The sequence below is a fragment of the Oncorhynchus tshawytscha genome, linkage group LG26 (assembly GCF_018296145.1).
Source record: "Oncorhynchus tshawytscha isolate Ot180627B linkage group LG26, Otsh_v2.0, whole genome shotgun sequence".
NCBI classification, from domain to species: domain Eukaryota; kingdom Metazoa; phylum Chordata; class Actinopteri; order Salmoniformes; family Salmonidae; genus Oncorhynchus; species Oncorhynchus tshawytscha.
Window position 1 is genome coordinate 2,223,668 of NC_056454.1, and position 7,724 is coordinate 2,231,391.

The window sequence follows — 7,724 nt, forward strand, 5'->3', positions numbered from 1 at the left end:
CCTACAGTATATACAGCAGATGGTATGAATTTTCCCAGTTGTCTCTATTCCAATGCAGCATTTTAGTATAGAATAAAAGGTATTATAAAAGGGGTGGTTGAGCCCTGAATACTGATTGGCATATCAGACCGTATACCACAGGTATAAAAAAACATTTATTTTTACACTTCTAATTACATTGGTAACCAGTTTATAATAGCAATAAGACACCTTGTTTAGTTTTGGTATATTGTCAACATACCACAGCTAATAGCAGTATCCAGGCATTCTGTGTTGCGTCGTGCATAAAAACAGCCCTCAGCCGTAGTTGTAAGGACAGACGCTGGGAGACAAGAAGCAAGTACAGGGAATGAACATTTAATAAATAAAAGACATGAAACAGAACACAGACAGCGTCTGGATAGGGGAAACAAAACTACATTAATGCTGACACGGGGAACAAACTGAGGAACATACAGATATAGAGGGGACAATCAACAAAGTGAAGGAGTCCAGGTGAGTCCAATGAATCGCTGATGTGCGTAATGATGGTGACAGGTGTGTGTAATGATGGGTAGCCTAGTGCCCTCGAGCGCCGGGGAGTGGCAGCAGGTGTGGCAGTGGTATATTGGCCATATACCACAACCCCTTGTGTTTTATTGCTTAAATATAGCCTACTTATTATAGTGTACAACATATTGTATTGTCTTTTGTACTTGGAATAAAGAGTTTTTACTGTACTTTATATTACTTGCATCTTTGTTAATTACTTCAGTTCCTTGTATTCATAATACACTAAAGATAAACAATGTATCCACATAGAAAACAAATAATATTGCTTTAACGCATTCCATCTAAGATTATTCACATTAAGGTGGACATGGATTATGTTTTTTAACCTAATAAAAAGTCATCATAATTGGAATAGACAGAAAATCTGCAAAGAATTGAATATAATATGACATATACTGTTCTTCCATTAATAGAAGTCGACTTTGGAGATATACTGCCTTGCCACATTAAAAATAATAAAGTGTCATGACGTGCCCTGGGGGGAGGATCATAGCCCCCTCTTCTCTCTCCACAATTTTATGACATTACGACAGGTCATAAATACCTGGTAGAAACTGCCATGCAGTATTGAGAGAGTCTACCAGAACAAAGAGAGACTTGGACAAACTCCTAAATCCCCAAAATGGGAGAATGAAACAATATTTCCACTTTTAAGAATGTGGGAATGGTCCGTGGACAATTAACCCTCCTGTTGTGTTTGTTTCATATTCATTAATTCTGTGTTCCTGGTTCAAAATGACCACCCCATTATAGCTGATTATAAATCCATAATAATGGACACAGTTGAAGTCGGAAGTTTACATACACTTAGGTTGGAGTCAATAAAACACGTTTATCAACCACTTCACAAACGACCAAATTGAAATCACTCTGGCCAAATTGTTTACAGGCAGATTATTTCACTCATAATTCATTGTATCACAATTACTGTGGGTCCGAAGTTTACATACACTAAGTTCACTGTGCTTTTAAACAGCTTGGAATATTCCTGTAAATTATGTAATGACTTTAGAAGCTTCTTATAGGCTAATTGACATAATTTGAGTCAATTTGAGGTGTACCTGTTGATGTATTTCAAGGCCAACCTTTGAACTCAGTGCCTCTTTACTTGACATCATGGGAAAATCAAAATAAATCAGCCAAGACCTCAGAAAAAAAAATTGTAGACCTCCACAAGTCTGGTTCATCCTTGGGAGAGATCTCCAAACGCCTGAAGGTACCACGTTCATCTGTACAAACAATAGTACGCAAATATAAACACCATGGGACCACGCAGCCGTCATATCGCTCAGGAAGGAGACGCATTCTGTCTCCTAGAGATGAACGTACTTTGGTGTGAAAAGTGCAAATCATTCCCAGTACAACAGCAAAGGACCTTGTGAAGATGCTGGAGGAAATAAAAGGTACAAAAGTATCTATATCCACAGTAAAACGAGTCCTATAACGACATAACCTGAAAGGCCGCTCAGCCCACTGCTCCAAAACCGCCATAAAAAAAGCTGGACTACGGTTTGCAACTGCACATGGGGTCAAATATTGTACTTTTTGTGTCCTCTGATCTGATGAAACAAAAATAGTGTCGTGTGGCTATAATGACCATAGTTATGTTTGGAATATAAGGGGGAGACTTGCAAGCCAAAGGACACCATCCCAACCGTGAAGCACGGGGTGGCAGCATCATGTTGTGGGGGTGCTTTGCTGCAGGAGGGTCTGGTGCACTTCACAAAATAGATGGCTTCATGAGGTAGGGAAATGATGTGGATATATTGAAGCAACATCTCAAGACATCAGTCAGGAAGTTAAAGCTTGGTCGCAAATGGGGTCTTCCAAATGGACAATGATCCCAAGTATACTTCCAAAGTTGTGACAAAATGGGTTAAGGACCACAAAGTCAAGGTATTGGAGTGGCCATTACAAGCCCTGACCTCAATCCTATAGAAAATTTGTGAGCAGAACTCAAAAAGTGTGTGCGAGCAAGGAGGCCTACAAACCTGGCTCAGTTACACCAGCTTTGTCAGGAATGGGCCAAAATTCACCCAACTTATTGTGGGAAGCTTGTGGAAGGCTACGCAAAACGTTTTACCCATGTTAAACAATTTAAAGGTAATGCTACCAAATACTAATTGAGTGTCTGTAAACTTCTGACCCACAGGGAATGTGATGAAATAAATAAAAGCTGAAATATATCATTCTCTCTACCATTATTCTGACATTTCACATTTTTTAAATAAAGTGGTGATCCTAACTGACCTAAAACAGGGATTTTTTTACTTGGATTAAATGTCAGGAATTGTGAAAAACTGAGTTTAAATGTGCTTGGCTAAGATGTATGTAAACTTCCGAGATCAACTGTATATTATATGTTGTGTTAGATCTTTTTATCAACTTATGTTCTTGTGAACATTACAAGTTTTGATCTTCCATTTGCTATTTATGGCCTGTAGGTCTCATTGACCTGAGCTCATACAACTCCTCTTTGAGTAAAAAAAGGATAATGTATGGATTATCTTGACTCGAACAAATGCTCAGATGAAACATATTGTGCTATTTATCACAGACAACTTTGCATCAAAGTTTAATAAGGACTCTCTCCTCCTCACCAGTGATATGATCAAGAGCCTCACATATCGTTTGGTCATTGTGCTGCCACAGAATGAATTTTGAGGAAGGCCTCAAAAAAACATTGTATACTAGAGCTGCAAGAGAAGTTCTATTGAAACAATGTGGTTCCCGTGGGGGAAAGATTCTCTCGGGGAAAGGTTCCTGTGGGGGTTGCCATAGAAGCCTAGAAGAGGTGTGTGATGTGTGTGTGTGTGTGTGTGTGTGTGTGTGTGTGTGTGTGTGTGTGTGTGTGTGTGTGTGTGTGTGTGTGTGTGTGTGTGTGTGTGTGTGTGTGTGTGTGTGTGTGTGCGCGCTCAACACACATGCATTTGGGGGTCTGGGAGAAGAAGTGGCCATGTGCCTGAACTCAATGTTATAACTAATTGTAGTCTCACCCATTCATTTCTAATGACAGTTTTTTTTGACTGGGAACACCACAGGTGTAGAAAAGTTAAATAAAAGACCCAAAATGTAATGAAAGTCATCTAAATGTATTTTGTGTGTTCAGATGCCCTGTGTGGACAAAGTCATGGAACCTTATGGCAATGAGATTAAATTAACTTCATTTTTCAGAGAACACAGCAGGAGCGTTAAGGGACAGTTATGATGAGTGTGTTTCATTTGGTGAGCTCATTAAGGATAGGAAATACACATAACAGTATCTCTTAAAGTGTACATTTCCCAGCTGTCAGGTTTACATCTAAATACTGTGAAACGTATGTGATTAAACATGAAACTATTTGTGAAAATATGTAATGTGATATTAACCTTCTAAATGAGAGTATGGATTTTCATATGAAGATTAACTAGTCAGTGGCCACATCCCTGTGAGCCCAGACATTAGGCGTCATAGAACCGCCTCTTCCTCGACAGAGGATAATACCCACTCCTGAAGAAATTCACAACAGACTAGAAAACATGCAGCTGACGTGACATGTTGAAATAGTTGGCACTACAACTCGACCAAAGAACAAGACCAAACCACGTGGAGTATTGGCTACACGGCTGGAAATGGTTAACTTCTTATGGCTGCAGGGGCAGTATTGAGTAGCTTGGATGAAAAGGTGCCCATTGTAAATGGCCAGCTCCTCAGTCTCAGTTGCTAATATATGCATGTTATTATTAGCATTGGATAGAAAACACTCAAAAGTTTCCAAAACTGTTAAAATATATAACAGAACTGATATTGCAGGCGAAACCCTGAGGAAAATCAAAACAGGAATTGGATTCTATTTTGAAAACTCAATGTTCCATAGCCTCCCTTTGCTCCATTTAAAGGGATATCAACCAGATTCCACTTCCTCAAGCTGTCAACAGTCTTCAGACATAGTTTCAGGCTTTTATTTTGAAAAATGAGCCAGAACGATAACATCGTGTCAAGTGGTCGCATGAGTTTTGCTCGCGCAACAGAGTTTGGGTAGCCATTGCTTTTCCCTCTCCTACTGATAAAGACATTTGTGGTTCATATATTATCAATTATATATTTTAAAAACAACCTGAGGATTAATTATAAAAAACATTTGACATGTTTCTGTGGACATTACGGAAACTATTTGGAATTTGTCTGCGTTGTTGTGACCGCTCTTTCCTGTGGATTTCTGAACATAACGCGCCAAACAAACTGAGTTATTTTGGATATAAAAATTATCTTTACGGAACAAAAGGAACATTTATTGTGTAACTCGGAGTCTCATGAGTGAAAACATCTGAAGATCATCAAAGGTAAACGATTCATTTGATTGCTTTTCTGATTTTCGTGACCAAGCTACTTGATGCTAAGTGTACTTAATGTTTTGTCAAGCGATCGATAAACTTACACAAACGCTTGGATTGCTTTCGCTGTAAAGCACATTTTCAAAATCTGAGACGACAGGTGGATTAACAAGAGGCTAAGCTGTGTTTTCCTTTATTGCACTTGTGATTTCATGAATATAAATATTTTTTGTTATATTCATTGAATGTAGTGCTACAGTAGTTAGCAACTTAAGTAGCTAACTGGTTTGCTAATATCGGCGATACAACATCACTGCCCAGTGAACAACAAAGCAACAACTTTTTACCTTAAGTATTTCTTAACTTCCCATTATAGCTATTTCTGTTTGGACATTCAACAGTGGTACAATAATCCAATCTCTGACAATGATGTCCTAAAGTTACTTCTTCTTCTTCTATGTTTTTTTGGTGGTCCACAACCAACGTCAGAGGTGCATGCCACCATATACTGGGATGGGTGAAAACGGATCAACTTTAATGCAGAAGTAGGGGAAGGGGAAAGAGTGAACAAAAGCAAAAACTTTACTCCTTCAATCAGAATCCCATGTCTTCTCAGATCCCTACACAGGCTCAGGAGCTCACAATGATTTCTAGTTTCTTCAATTTTTTGTTAGTTTATAGAGTGCTTTTTATCTCTTTATGCAATAAACACAACAATGTCTACCTTCTTCACTGTTAGTATCTCTGATTAACGACATTCACTGCAGGCTGTGGGGCATCACTGTCATATTATCTCCACTTGCTCCTTCGACTATTTGCACTGCCTCCATATAGGAGACCTACTGGATAACCCTGAACCTAGCTACTACAGCCTCTGTTACCCTAACAGGGCACTCCGGGAACTCGGGAGCGTGATTCCCATTAAAATTACAGCTCTGTACTTATTAAGACCACTCAAAAACAACATATTTGTTTCTTCTGCAAACACTTGCCACGTGTGCAAACATTTTACGATTATAACACTGAAGCCGCTTATGTACATACGGTCTCACGCATATCTCACATACCCACATTTTACATGAAACGGTAGAAAAATATCATGGCTAAAAGTGATCCAGATTTTGAAAAATTAACATCAGATATGACTTTTTCGTAGCAGGTTAGGAGAATTTACGCAGCAGGTCAGGATAATTATCAAAGCAGGTTATGAGAATTAGGTTAAGGTTAGGAAAAGGGTTAGGGTTAGCTAAAATGTAATTCAACTTTTGACATTCACATTTAAAAGTTGGATCCCTTCTAGCCATGACCGTGTAGAAATATTATCAAAAGGCAGCAAAACCGATAGGCTTTCCTCCTTCTTCTCTGTCAACCACTCCAGGCATGAACATTACTTCTAGTTCTACTCTGGTATAATGCCATTCATGCACATTTAATGTCCATTCCACCAGCTAATTTATGGCTCGTAAACTGTACAAACAACAACAGATGAATCAAAAAAACATCCCACTCCTTCGGCCCTTTACATGTGTAGGGATTTGATTTGGATTGATTCAAATCAAATCAACCAAATCAATCCAAATCAAATCCCATCACATGTAAAGGGCCTGGGAGTGGGGAACATCTTCATTCAGTGTTCCCTGCAATGCTTCAACTGTTAAAACTTATTGCGACTAGCAAACCCGTATCCGGGAACGTAATCATAGCCTCAAATGCATTAGCATAACGCAACTTTTCCTATTCATGAAAATCGCAAATAAATATATTCAAACACAAGCTTAGCCTTTTGTTAACGACACTGTCATCTCAGATTTTCAAAATATGCGTTACAGCCAACGCTAGACAAGCATTTGTGTAAGTTTATCATGGCATAATGCTATGCTAGGCTCTGCTGGGAGCAGGCAACATTTTCACGAAAATAAGAAAAGCAACCAAATTAAATCATTTACCTTTGAAGAACTTCAGATGCTTTCACTCAGGAGACTCCCAGTTAGATAGCAAATGTTCCTTTTTTCCAAAAATATTATTTTTGTAGGCGAAATAGCTCCCGTTTGTTCATCCTGCTTGGCTGAGAAATCGACCGAAAAATACTTCAACTATAACGCCAAACTTTTTCAAAATTTGCTCCATAATATCGACAGAAACACTGCAAATGTTGTTTAGGAACCATCCTCAAGGTGTTTTTAACATATGTATTCGATAATATATCCGTCGAGGCAGTTGGTTTCTCATAAGAAGCGATTGGAAAAATGGCTACCTCAGTATTTTACTCAAGGTTTTCTGCGGGAGACACCGTGTGACCACATGGCATATATGGTCCCTTACAGCCATTCTTCAAGAGAAATGCCTACAAAGACGTCACAATGCTGTAGACACCTTGGGGAAAACGTGGAAAACATAAGCTCATTCGTAGCTCATTCACAGCCATATAAGGAGTTATTGGCATGAGGCGGTTTCAAAAAATGCGGCACTTCCTGATTGGATTTTTATCTGGGTTTCGCCTGTAACACCAGTCCTGTGGCACTCACAGAAAATATCTTTGCAGTTTTGGAAACGTCAGAGTGTTTTCTTTCCAAAGCTGTCAATTATATTTACATGGGGCGGCAGGGTAGCCTAGTGGTTAGAGCGTTGGGCTAGTAACCGGAAGGTTGCAAGTTCAAATCCCAGAGCTGACAAGGTACAAATCTGTCGTTCTGCCCCTGAACAGGCAGTTAAACCCACTGTTCCTAGGCTGTCATTGAAAATAAGAATTTGTTCTAAACTGACTTGCCTAGTAAAATAAAAATATGCATAGTCGAGCATCTTTTCGTGACAAAATATCTTGTTTAAAACGGGAAAGTTTTTCATCCAAAAATTTAAAT